This window comes from Alexandromys fortis, unplaced genomic scaffold, assembly GCF_014885135.2.
Source record: "Alexandromys fortis isolate MF-2015 unplaced genomic scaffold, M_Fortis_MF-2015_v1.1 scaffold_62, whole genome shotgun sequence".
NCBI classification, from domain to species: Eukaryota; Metazoa; Chordata; class Mammalia; order Rodentia; family Cricetidae; genus Alexandromys; species Alexandromys fortis.
This window is the reverse complement of record NW_026067942.1, coordinates 2402162-2415441: the sequence shown is the minus strand read 5'-3', so window position 1 is coordinate 2415441 and position 13280 is coordinate 2402162. Positions and strand designations below refer to the sequence as shown.

The window sequence follows — 13280 nt, the reverse complement described above, 5'->3', positions numbered from 1 at the left end:
ACTTACTGGAAGCTGTGTTTGTAAAGATGGTGCAGCCGACCTGTGTTCAGTGAGATTTGCATTAATTCTTTGCAATATTGGTTCTTAATGTGTGTTATATGATTATATATCCTATAATCAATAACATGGATCACTGACTCTGACAGATTTCCAGGTTTGGGGTTTGAATATGAAATCCCAGAGTGGAATGGATTATTGAACATGGAAGCCAGATATTTCTTTCTCTCTCAATCTTTGTGCATATATATCTATATGTACAAATACATATAGATCTATATGTAGAGAAAGAGATATGCGATTGGCATATACAATGTGGACTATGTACACTTGACACATATGTGTCTGTAGTATACACATTTGTAATGTGTACAGAACATGTAGGTTTTAGATACCATTGATAAAGTGTATTTTTGTTCTTGGTGCCATAAAATAATTAGCCTGGAAAATCAAGAGAACAAAATTAGCAAAGTTGGAAGTGTCATACTAGTTTATATCAAAATACATTGCATTGCCATAGTAATTGAAGCATCATGCATGGTGCGGGCGTTAAAAGATACATATTGATGATGAGGTAGGAGAGAAAGTGCAGAAATATGCCCACATGTGTATGCTTAATTGATCCTCAACAATGGTGGCAAATACAATGGCAGAGGGATAGTCCACTCAACAGATGATGTTGGAACAATTGGGTATTCTTATGCAGGAAGATGAAATTGGATCATTACTTCTCACCATATTAAAAAATCGACTCAAAACCTATTCAAGGTTTTAACATAAGCCCTGAAACTATGAGAGGAAACAGAGAAAAGCTTTTGATATTGGGCTCAGCAATGCTTTTTGGATATGAACTCAGAAGTATAAGCTGCAAAAATATAAGTACATAACTGAAATTGTATCAAACTGAAAAACTTATACATAAAAAGTCGCCTTTCAATGAGTGAGAGACTTCCAGGGAGATGAGGAAGATATTTGAAACCAGAGATTGTAATAAGGGTCAACATCTAAAATGTGTAAGCAGGTGTGTGTGCGTGTGTGTAGGTGTGTGTGTATACGTGCGTGTGCTGTGTGCACACATATGAGCGCATGAAGGTGAAGGCCCAGAAAGATGATTCAAAAGAAAATATGGAGGTATCCTGTGAGTACACGGACATGTGTTCAACACCACTAAAATTATCCCTAAAAGGTAAATTGAAACCACAGTGCATTCTTCATACTTGGCAGCATAACCATTACTAAAAAGACCAAAACAAAACAAAAAAAAAAAACAAAAAACGTTGGCTACCTTGTGAGAAAGGGGAACCCATGTGCTGTTTGTAGGAGTGCAGGTTGATATAGCCTTATGCTACCACTTGACCCAGCAATCCCAAATCCGAGAAAAGTCCCCAGGGAATGAAATTAGTATGTCAGAGAAGTAAGTGGACACCATGTTCCTGCAACATCATTCACAACAGTCAGGACAGCCACCAAAGATGAATGGACAAGAAAATGGGGTAGACACATGTTGAAATATTATTGTGCCATGAAACATCTAAGAAATCTTGTTATTCATGACGTGAGTGAACATGGAAGAGTTTATGCCAATGACAAAGGTCAGGTACAATGACAGAAAGGCAGATACTACTCCATGGGAGTTAGAAACTCAAATTCATAGTAGAAACTAGAAGAGTGGATCCCAAGAACTTGGAGATGGAGGTAGGCTAAAGACTGTTACAAAGACTACCCACTGTGGCTCTCTCTAGGGTTGGCCTGGGAATTCAGCATTGGAAGCAGTCATCGACTCTTAGAGGAGACAGCTGTGCCCTGAGTGGGAGAAGCAGAAGCCATGATGGTCTCTGAGTTGTCTTGCAGGGTCATTCTATTTCCTTGAAGAACAATTGCCCAGGCCTGGAGAGTACAAGAAGCTCATAGCCTGCCTGCACCCTGTCTGATTTCTTCCCCCATTTAATTCAACTTATCAGTGTCTTTGCTTCTCTAATCCCAGCTCTATTCCAGATGTAAGTTGGAACATCTTCTTTACTCCGTCTCAGAAAACAGTGTTGTCTCTGCTATGTCCTGTCTTCCTTTAAGAACTCTTTCTCACGCCACCCCGTTTTAACCTATAATGTGAATGTGGGGTTTTGACGGAGAGTCAATACTTTGAACGTACCGCAAGGCACCTGTCTTAGTTCTGTTTTTTATTGCTGTGAGGAGACACCATGACCGTGTTAACTCTTAGAAAGGAAACATTTAGTTGGGGTGATTGCTTACAGTTTCAGAGGTTCAGTCCTTTATCATCATGGCCAGGAGCATGGCAGTGTGAAGGCAGACGTGGTGCTAGAGGAATAGCCGGTCGTCCTGTATCTTGCAGGCAAGAGGAAGTCTCCTGACTGTCACACTGAAGGGAGCCTGAGCAAAAGCGGGACTCAAAGCCCACCCCCACAGTGATTCACTTCCTCCAACAAGGCCACACCTCCTAACAATGCCACTTTCTCTGGTGGGTCATTGACTTTCAAACCACCATATACCTTCATGTCTAAGATTTTGGTGTATTGTCGTTATTGATATGAGTACAGGTGAGGGCGTGCACATGTAGGACGTCGTGTGGATGTCTGAAATGGCTCTCAAGAGTCTGTTCTCCCTTTCTACTCTGAGTTCCAGGGAGGGAAGTCAGCTCCTAGGATTGCTGAGCCATCTCGCCTATCCACGAGGCACCTTTTAAATTACAGCTATTGAGTCATTCTGTTTAGACGTCATCTTCAGCACTAGTAATTCCAGGCCTAAGGTTTGCACAGTGAGCTCAGTCGGTTTATCCTAGGGACTGATGGGCAGGCTGGGGTGGGGTTATCATGTCATTTTATAAAATCCCACAGCTGACCCATTCCTGATGTTTTCTACCAGTATGCAGCCTTTCTAAATGCAAGCTAGATGTGAGCTCTAACCATTCAGTTTCATATTTTGGATGTTTATAAATGTAATATGTATTTCATTCTCTAATCAACATAACTTTTCATGTTGGTGCTTTTTCGCCATTTGGTTGGATTCAGCGAAAAGTCTGAGTGACTTTGAGTATGTTCATCCCTGTCACAGTGGGAAAGATCCCTGTGCAAGGTTTTGTTTCCTTACATAGAATCACACTTCCTTTGACAGTTTTGTGACTGACTCTGACTCTCTTAACATAGTCAATAAGCGTGCCCTTGTGTGCCCATCTTCCTTAAACAACTTCATAGAAATAGAAACTTCCAATACTCGCTAGAAGTGAGAAGAGCTCATTTGATTATTTCAGAAGACTCATCAGAAACGATCTTTAATTCACAAAAATTAAGTGAAGAAAGCATGGAGATTCAGGAAATGTAGCTAAATCACTCCCCCCCACCCCGCCTGTGACAACTGTAGGAAGTGCAACAAATTTCCTCGTCCTCCTCCTCTCTTCCTTGTTCCTTCCCATCTTCCTTCCTTCCTCTTCAAGCAACTGCACCAATAATCAAATTGTCCTTATAGGGCAAACATGATAATACGATACAGAATTCATTGTTTTACTAATTGTAAAATTTAGGAGTTATTTAAAATGTTTTATATTTTGACTTGATATTGAATAAATTGGGTAAGAATTAATTTTTAAAGTAGGTTGTTTACCATTCTACACTCTTTAGCACTGTCTCACTATGTATGTTTGGTTAGCCTGGAACTTAGGGTGACCATAAACTTATGATGATCCTCCTGCTTCTGCTTCCTGAATGTGCGAATTCCAGGCATGTTCTAATACACCTCATAGTTACTTTATTTTTAGAAAATGTGATTTCTTGATCTGGAGAATTAGAGACCATAGCTAATTATTGGAGGGTTAAAGACATTCTTAGGGGACTAGAGTTGTTAGGTTCATAATGCAAACATAAAAGGACAAAGGGAGGTGAAGGATTAATAAACATTTGAATATGTGTTGAGGGCTGAGGTTGGGGCTCAGGATTGAGGCTCTTAGCATGTGTGAAGAGTTGAGATTCAGTCAGCACTGCAAAAGCAAACAAAACATGGTTAGTTGGATGCAGTAGACTGATGACATTAGTACCTACCTTGCCATCATGATGGTCTCTATGACTTCCCCTTCTGCCCTCCCTGAAAATAGAAGCTACAGGTTTCAAGTGGCTTGCTAACCAGCTGGGTCACAGAAAATTAGATGTGCTCAGTGCTTTCCTGTTCATATTCACATCTGCTTACATCTTTATTCACATCAAAAAGCAACTTCTTTTGTTTAGTTTTTTCTCTAAAGAACTTTATTCAAAAAATTCTAAATTCAATGAATTGAGAGCAAATAATACTTATTTTCCCTAAAAATGAAGTCAGTAATTAAAATTAGTATTTTATATATATAATATAATGTTTCTCTTTTGCATGTTTGTAGCAAGCTTGCATGTAGTATGCTTGCATATGTGTAGGCAGTTTTACATGTGTGCAGACATGTGTGTGGATGTGCAAAGCTGACAGAGGTATCTTCCTTCTGTTTCTGTCCACTTTATTTACTGAAACTGAGTCTCTCACTGAACCTGGAGCTTGTTGGTTCCAGACAGTCTAGCTAACCAGCTTTCCTAGGGTTCTGGGGGTTCAAGCTCCTGTTCTCACACTTACTTGGCAAGTGCTTTATCCGCTGAGCCATTTCCCCAACCCTATATTGTATTGCTTAAAAAGTGAAAATAATGAAATAGTTTATATATCATGCAAATTGCCCATATTTCTTCAATCTACATGTGAGCTGCACCAAATTAAGCTACTCAGATTTAACTCAGTGTTCCAAGTAGCCAGACTTCGAAGTTGAGGTAAATGTGTGAGTATTATAATTCCCTATAGTGCTGGGCTCTGAATGAACTAAAGAACTCCCAGTCTGTTAGTGTTAACGTCATCTGTTCGGGCAGGTCTAGGAGTCTAACAATCAACAGTTCCTTCTGCACATTCAAAACATGCTTTGCTTGTCAAAAAATGTTCATATTTACTGATGCAGAGGTGACCATCTCTGTCCTTGTCTGAATTGGAATGGTCGTCTGTGTGCCTCTTAGACAACTGCCTTTAGTGGAGCCATTTCCTGTTTCCCATTGTTTTCAAAATTCAGGAGAGACTGCGAGGATGGTTCGTGTTGCTAGCTCATTCATTTCTCCATCTGCCTGATTGTGATTGAATTATGGCGGCTGACCTCCCTGCTCCTCATCTGCGCATGCGCTTGGGCCCCAACCATGATTGTATTTGACACAAAGCATAGAAATACCCAGCACTCCAAAGAATTAATTTAGGGAACTAAGCATATTGCACAGAACATAAAGCTGACCTTCCCTGTCCATGCTTTGGGAATGGAGTAGGATGGGGAACACATCACGGATTTAATGTGGCACATCGCCTTCTGCAGAAACTTGGGTGGGACGGCAAGCTCTTGCCACTGCACCCAGAGATTGAATCTGCTGTCACTAGCATCCTGATGATAATGAACATTCAGCTTAACGACCGTGATTATGATGATCCTAATTGATGTGCAAGGGCTGTGCGTGGGTCGTCACAGTTGAGCTGTGCAGTGCCGAATGCGCCTTGGCTGGGACGGTTGTGCTTGCAGGCGCTGATTGGGATAAAATATGCCTTTCTGCCCAAACCGGCCAGCTCTGTGGAATTTCAGAATCTTGCTGTGCTTGCTGGTCGATACTCAAGCACTTGCTGAACAACAGCCCTCACAGTTGTTTGTTTGGTGCAGTTTCGTTTCATTAGGAAGTGTAAACACTGAAATAATTAGGTGTAATTGAAGGAAAATATTTTGCTCATGAGTTGGCCTTAAATAATCAAGTATATACAGTTCCCCTCTGTCTCTCCCTCCCTCCCTCCTCTCCATCTCCCCTACCTCAGTCCTCTCGATAAACTCAGAGGTTGGCACTTTGACCAGCACCTTTGTTTAGTCTTGCCGAGCTTCAATGAGTTTCAGGACAAAAATGTGGATTATAATCCAGGCAGCTCTGTGTATAACTGTTTGACTCCGCTCTGCATTTAAGAAAATGGAGCAGCAGAGTGAAATGTTCCATTGTATAAAGATAATATCAACCTACCGTGCAGTGTGTGTGTGTATAAGACAGGCACGCTTATGTTGGTGCTTGCCTTACTTTTTTAGTCACTGTTTTCTTTGGATTTCTTTGTGGCAGTCTATATTAATTTTCAGTTAGTTGTTTAAATGGCGCCAAAGAGTTTCTGATTTGATTTTTTAGGTATAAACAACAATAGCCTGTGCAGTGATGTATCCGGAATTTTGGAAACCCTAGTTCCCGCTGTACTAGCCTGTGAGCACTAATCCAAAGGTTCAGTTTTCATCTCATTCTAACACACTGGGTTTGAGCATTGAGCGAGCACTGGAGTACAATTTTTCAAAGACGTGTGGTCAGCTTTGTACCCATAACTCCCTGTCTCAAATCGAGCAATTTCTGCATTCTATTATTAATAACCGGAAAGTTCCGGAGAGATGATGCTAAACACATGCTCCTGAGTTTTGTAGAATTTACATCACCCCCAGTGAAACAGGCACCACAGCTGTTCAACTGTACGGTGATAGAGGGCAAAGTCGCTGCTTGACATCTTCAAGTTTTATAGCTTTTAGCCATAAAATTTCCCACATGAGGCTTTAGTCTGATGTAGTCAGTGATCTCTGAAAAGTTCTCTTTGAAGTTTTAAAGTCTCCAAATGATCAATAAGTCATAATAACAAGAGTTAAATTCATATATTAATGATCATGAGATATGGACCTCCACCCTGCTCTGTAACTGAAATCCTAATGGTAAATTTTCCTCATTCAACATTTTAAAGGCTTTGGTTTGCTTTCTTAGTTGGTGTGGTTCTCTCTCTCTCTCTCTCTCTCTCTCTCTCTCTCTCTCTCTCTCTCTGTGTGTGTGTGTGTGTGTGGTGTGTGTGTGGTTATGTGGGGGGGGGGGTGTGCGCGTGCACTTCTTTAGCAAGTGATTATGTAAGAGAGTAGAGAGCCTCTAAGGCACTCTGAGGTTGCAGAGAACATGAACTTCCAGGTATCAGGGAGCATATGCTGTTATGTTTCAAGTAACCAAAAGGAGGCCCTTGGGACTGGAGATGTGTATAGACGTGTTTGTGTTAGGTGCTGGAGAGATGGCTCATTGATACTGTGCTTGCCGTGCAAACATGAGGACCTTATTTCCCTAGGACCCATGTAGATTCAAGGTGCAATGGTATTTACTCATAATCCCAAGGTCACGGAGGCAGAGGCTGCTGGGGCTTATTGGCTAGCCAATCTAACCCAATTGGCAAGCTCTAGGTTCAGCAAGAGACCAGAGAGAAAACTATTGAAGGAAGTACCCAATGTTTCTTTTTGGCCTTCATAAGCACATACACTCAAGTATGCCAACACACACACATACACACAAAATATACTAGATTCAAGAATTCAGGAACCTTGTTGCTAAACCTACAGATGAACTCTAGAATAAATTAAAGAATTTGGTTTTTATGCTGGGATATTTGAAAAGTTTTTAAAGCAACATTGAAAAGATGAGATTTGTATTTTAAAAAAAAATAATTTGATTTCAATGTAGATAATTGCTTTTAGAGAGGCCAAAATAAAAGGGGAAGAGACCAGTTGGCATTTAATGATGGTTTGTTCTAGGACAGTGCAAAGCAGACTTGGAAGATGGGAATTAATTCAGTAATAATAAGAATAGAAACAATTATTATGTTAAAGTTGAAAACGTATTAAAAATATTATAGAGTTCAAGAAAAGAAGTTTTGCTGTTTTCCCATCATTTTCCGTGATGGGAAACTGGGTTAAGAGCAGTAGTGGTCAGTGGGAGAAAAGGAGGATGAAGAGAGGAGGAGGACAGGCAGAGAGACAGAGACACAGAGAGAGAGAGAGAGAGAGAGAGAGAGAGAGAGAGAGAGAGAGAGAGAGAGAGAACCATCAGTCCAATCACAGACATATTTGAATTTGAGATTACTTTTACTCCTCCTGTTGGAGATGTCAGAAAGATGGCTGAACATTGAGGTCCATTTCTTGTAAAAAGCAATCTTAACTACAGTTTCACAACTGAGTAAATTGCTTCAAAAAATAGATAGGACAAAAATAAAGGGTAAGAAGAGAGAGAAGATAGGAGACATTTTAAGTAATGCCAATATTTGTGGCTACTGGGCATAGGAAACCTTAAAGGAGATAGTTAGCATGTGAGAAAAATCCAGAGAAGAGTATTATCAAAGAAGTCAATGAGAAATAATTCAGTAAGAAGGAAGGAGTGATGAGCCATGCCAAATGATGCCATGGAGCCAAATCAGATGAGTGCTGAAAAGCCCCACAGATTTAGAAAGCCACAGGTCACTAGTCTCTTATTGGGAGCTGATTTAATGACAGTGTGGAGACTAACCCAGACCGAAACCTGTGAGTGAGAAGAAGAGGAGCTACTTATCTAGAAAATGATGCCAATAGGCTTGAAAAACAGAAGTTGTGAAGAAATATGAGGCAAAATACTTTTATTTTTTGATGGAGATCATTTGTCCATGAATAAATTATACTGTTTATAATACATATACTACATATTTTCTGTGTTTTAATTTTTTATTTACCTTTAAATGTTATATTTTCAAATTTTTATAATTTTGGTGACAAAGACCCAGATGTTGACATCACTTTTTTTTTTTTTTTTATTAAATCTGCTCTGTGAGCTGTTTGGAAAGGCTTTACCTCACAACAACTGGGATATTTAATAAAAGTAATCTACCTCTTCTATAATTCCTCAGTTGGAAATGTGGCTCCTTGATGATGATCTCAGGCATTGAATAAATGGATTCTAAAGAGAGAATCAGGTGCTTATTGTGCCCCTGCCAGGAGAGCATCACTGCTCTCTGCCGTGCCGTCTTGCTTCCCCTGCCTTCTGCAGTGTGACTTGCCTAGCAGCAGCATCAAAAGAAGCACTGTGTCACACCTTTTCTTGTTTCTTTGTGTTTCCTTAGACAGATTCAATATGGAACCTCCTCCCTAATACCTCTCTACTGAATTCCTCCAGCCCATACAATCCTGTCAACACCACATACCACGGAGTTTCCCTCCACTCCCCCCCTTCAGAAGGACTCTCCTAGAACCCCAGCACTGTGGAGTAGAAACAAAAAGGCCGTGATGTGAATTCTAATTGGTCTTAATAATGAAAACTCAGAGTCAGATATTAGGGGGTGAAATCTGAAAGGTCAGAGAAGCAGAGCAGTCAGTCACTAAAGTTCTTACTTCTATGAACTCCTCAGACTGAATGGGTATCCTATCTCCACAAGTCCTCAGATTGAATGTTCTAAGCTTCTGTTTCTACCCACATTATATTCCTCTTTCTGCCCAGCTGTATCATTCCTGTGTCTGCCTCCCTAGTGCTCTGATCAAAGGCATGTGATCCCAAGTGCTGGGATCAATGGTGTGGGCTCTATTTCTCTTTTAAACTGGTCAGTGTGGCCTTGACCTCCTGATCTTTTGGCTTCCACCTCCCAAGTGTTAAAGGGATTAAAGGTGTGTACTATGACGGCTTGTCCTCTATGGTTAACTAATGGCTAGCTCTGCCTTCTAATCTTCAGGCAAGCTTTATTTGTTATAGCACAAACAAAGTATCACCACATTTCCCTTTGTTTTTGTCTAAAATAAGAAGGTTATAATTAATATTAGAAAAGCTATATACAATAAGTACAATAACTATATACAGTATATACAGGCAACAAATACATCAACAATGTCTAGTCCATAAACATTTGACAAATTCAGAGAAAATATTTTATTATCTATTCTATTTTGATGAGTCCAAAAGGTTGTACCTAATTTACTTTCTATTCTAACTTACATTACCAAAACTATCTTTTTATGTCTCTCAACCTTATACATTTTACATTTCTTTAGTGAATTTCCTTTCTGAATCTAGTAATAAGGAAAACTATAACTATAAAATCTTCAACTCCCTCAGAGACCCAAGAAGGAAATAATATTACTTTAATAAGCAGGAAGTACAAGCAAGCAACTTCCAAAAAATGTGAGAAATGACAGAAACAGCTGACTTTTTTAGCAGTTACCCAAGGTCCTTCTGCAACATTGGGGCATCCATCTTCAGACTACCACCCTAGAATATTTGATAGACATTTCTTTGAAGCATGATACTCTGAATGTCTGTCCTACCTTGTCTTGACAAAGTTCAACAGTCACTTTCTTTTGTGTCCTGCTTGTCCAGTTTGGACAACAAACATACTGTCAGCAGTTGAGGCCACAGCACTTTCTTGCCCAGTGGCTCACTTTTGCCACAAAAGTCAATTTGAGACTGATCTCATTCACATAGTAAATTCCTGGACAGCCACGGCTGCATAACAAGACTGGCTCAAAAGCAATCAGAAGAGAAGCCCCCTCTGTCTTCCTCAAACATATTCTTTACTAGCAAATTCAACTGCTTCTAAAAGACCAAACCCTGCCATAAAGTGACTTAGGTTTTCTTATGGTAAAGAACATACCATTGTATTCAGTTAATGTCTTAATTATTATTAACAAATCTTTCTGTAATTTTGAAAGAATTTATTTGCTATTAGAAGATTGAAGGTATGCCTCTCAAAATCTCTCTGTAGCTCACCAAACTAAACCATATATGAAGGTGACATGTGCTGTGTCATGTTTGAAGAACAGTTAGCATCTATCTTGTAATTTTTCCCTAGATCTTAATGGTTTATTTATTTTTATTTTATATGTATTTGTGCTTTGCCTGTGTGTATGTATATGCACCACATGTGTGGCCTGGTGTTCATAGAGGCTAGATGACATCAGAACCCTGAAACTAGCACTACAGCTGGTTGTGAGTTGCCATGTGTGTGCCAGAAATCAAGCCTAGGGCCTCTGCAAAAGCAACAAGTACTCTTAACCACTGAACCATCTCTCCAGTTCCTTATTATGTATCTTTACATCATAGTTGTGATACTTACAGAAAATCATTCTGTCCTATTTTTCCTCCTGTTCTGGAGAAATTCATTTGTGTTGATAAAACCTATAAATAATTTTTAAAAGAGTATTTCCTTGAAAATAAGATTTTTGAAAAGAATTGAAATTTCAAACTATACTAGTCTTAACCTGAAGCTTTGCTTGCTGATCTCTGTAGGGATTTTGAGATAGTACATATTGTTTTGCTAAATGAATTCAGAAATCATCTGTCATCTTCGCTGTGACATCTAATATATATAAATAATGTCCAAAGAGTGGAAGCAATCTCATCTGCAAGTTCTTATAGACCTAGTTCTGATTAAGGAAGTCCCAGATCTCTATGTCCAATATATACAAAGTTTATTAAAGAAATGTTCACGCTCCTGTATCCTGCTAAACCTAAAAAGTAGTGAGATTTCTAACAATATACCAAAAAGATAGCTAATGGACTGCATACAGTTAAATGCACTCACTCCTAATATGTGTAGTTTATCTTTTTATCCTAACATATGACTAATAATATTCCGCGTGCCCCCACTCTCTCTGCTCATCCTGCTCCTCTCATGAGCATAACTGCCGACAATGATGAAGGGTCCAAACTGCCTGTGTTGCTCAGACTGGGAGATTTGCAGGTTCACTCGAGAAGCATTTGATATTCCATGCAGAAAACCCCTGCAGAGCATAGCTGCCACATTGGATAGAGCTCTGGCTTAGCAGCATTTCAACAATCAGTGGCAGCTCCTGGGTCTGGTATTTAATGTCACGCTAACATAAAATAAACTTCACTTTCAAGAAAGCTTGTGCCTGCTAAAGGTATCCACCACATTGCCTCTACAAGGTCTAATGTTCCAGATCAAAAGAATTTGGCCAGTTTACCAATATTTTTTTTTAATTTTAGAAATTGTTTTCATCCTTATTACTTTGTGTTATGCTATTATGGGGGTTGACAGTGTGGCTGGTTTTGTGTGGTTACCAACCAAAAACATCATCAGAAGAGTGTCTGCTATATATAGTCAGGGCTCATCTGCTTATACTCCATTCAACTTGCAGTATTTTCCAGAACTAAAACAAACATAGATTCATACAGGAAAGGTGGCACAAGGAAGCAGCTGGAGAGACTCTTTAAGAGTGATGCTCTATGGTACCATCATGTACTGTGAGGGCAGTGGGATTCTACTACGAGAGTCAGGTCAGTCATACAGCGTAGATCACACTCAACTGTGTTGCCTGCTGTGATGCCCATTCCTAGCTGTCAACCTGTGTACATTAAATAAAACCAAAGAGGCTTGCTTCACCTCTGAGGGATTTCTTCTTAGTTAAATCATTTGACCTAGGTATTCAGTGTCTATGGAATCAAGCTCCAGTAGCCTGCTTTGTGAGGGACAAATGCTGTATTTTCTAAGAAGCCCTTTTTGGAGATGGTGTCTTTTCCTTTAGCATGTAGTGACTGTACCCAGTCGTGTTGGCGTTTTTCCTGTCAGTGTGGTCTGGGACAGCCGAACGCTAGGAACTTTATAGGCAGCCATATACCAACATGCATGACTTGAACACAATCCAGCATATACCAACATGTATGACTTGCACACAGGCCGACACACACCAATACACATGATTTGAACACAGGCCAGCATATACAAACATGCATGACTTGAACCTCCTCACACTGTTCTGCCCATGGTTTTCTGTTTCTCTTTAATTATTTTGGACCTTGAAGTAGAATCCTTAGCTAAGACTTCAGACTCTACTTTTTATTTTTTTTATTGATTTTTGTTGAGCTCTACATTTTTCTCTGCTCCCCTCCCTGCCTCTCCCTTCCCGTTTCACAAGGTCCCTATGATCCCAGTTTACTCAGGAGATCTTGTCTTTTTCTACTTCCCATGTAGATTAGATCTATGTAAGTCTCTCTTAGTGTACTCATTGTTGTCTAAGTTCTCTGGGATTGTGGTTTGTAGGCTGGTTTTCTTTGCTTTATGTTTAAAAACCGCCTATGAGTGAGTACATATGATAATTGTCTTTCTGTGTCTGGGTTGCCTCACTCAAAATAATGTTTTCTAGCTCCATCCATTTTACTGCAAAATTCAAAATGTTGTTATTTTTCTGCTGTGTAGTACTCCATTGTGTAAATGTACCACATTTTCCTTATCCATTCTTTGATCAAGGGGCATTTAGGTTGTTTCAGGTTCTGGCTATGACAAACAATGCTGCTATGAACATAGTCTATTTTCATTCTTCTACATGTTGATATCCAGTTATGGCAGCACCATTTGTTAAATATGCTTTCTTTTTTCCGTTTAAGATTTTTTGCTTCTTTATCAAAAATTGCTGTTCGAAGGTATGTGGATTAATA

The 13280-nt window shown here is 39.6% G+C and overlaps 1 protein-coding gene across 1 annotated transcript in view; it reads left to right on the top strand.

Annotated features, from left to right (window-relative positions):
• The window catches only part of Spata17 (spermatogenesis associated 17), a 142523-nt gene that overhangs the window by 104426 nt on the left and 24817 nt on the right, over positions 1–13280 (top strand).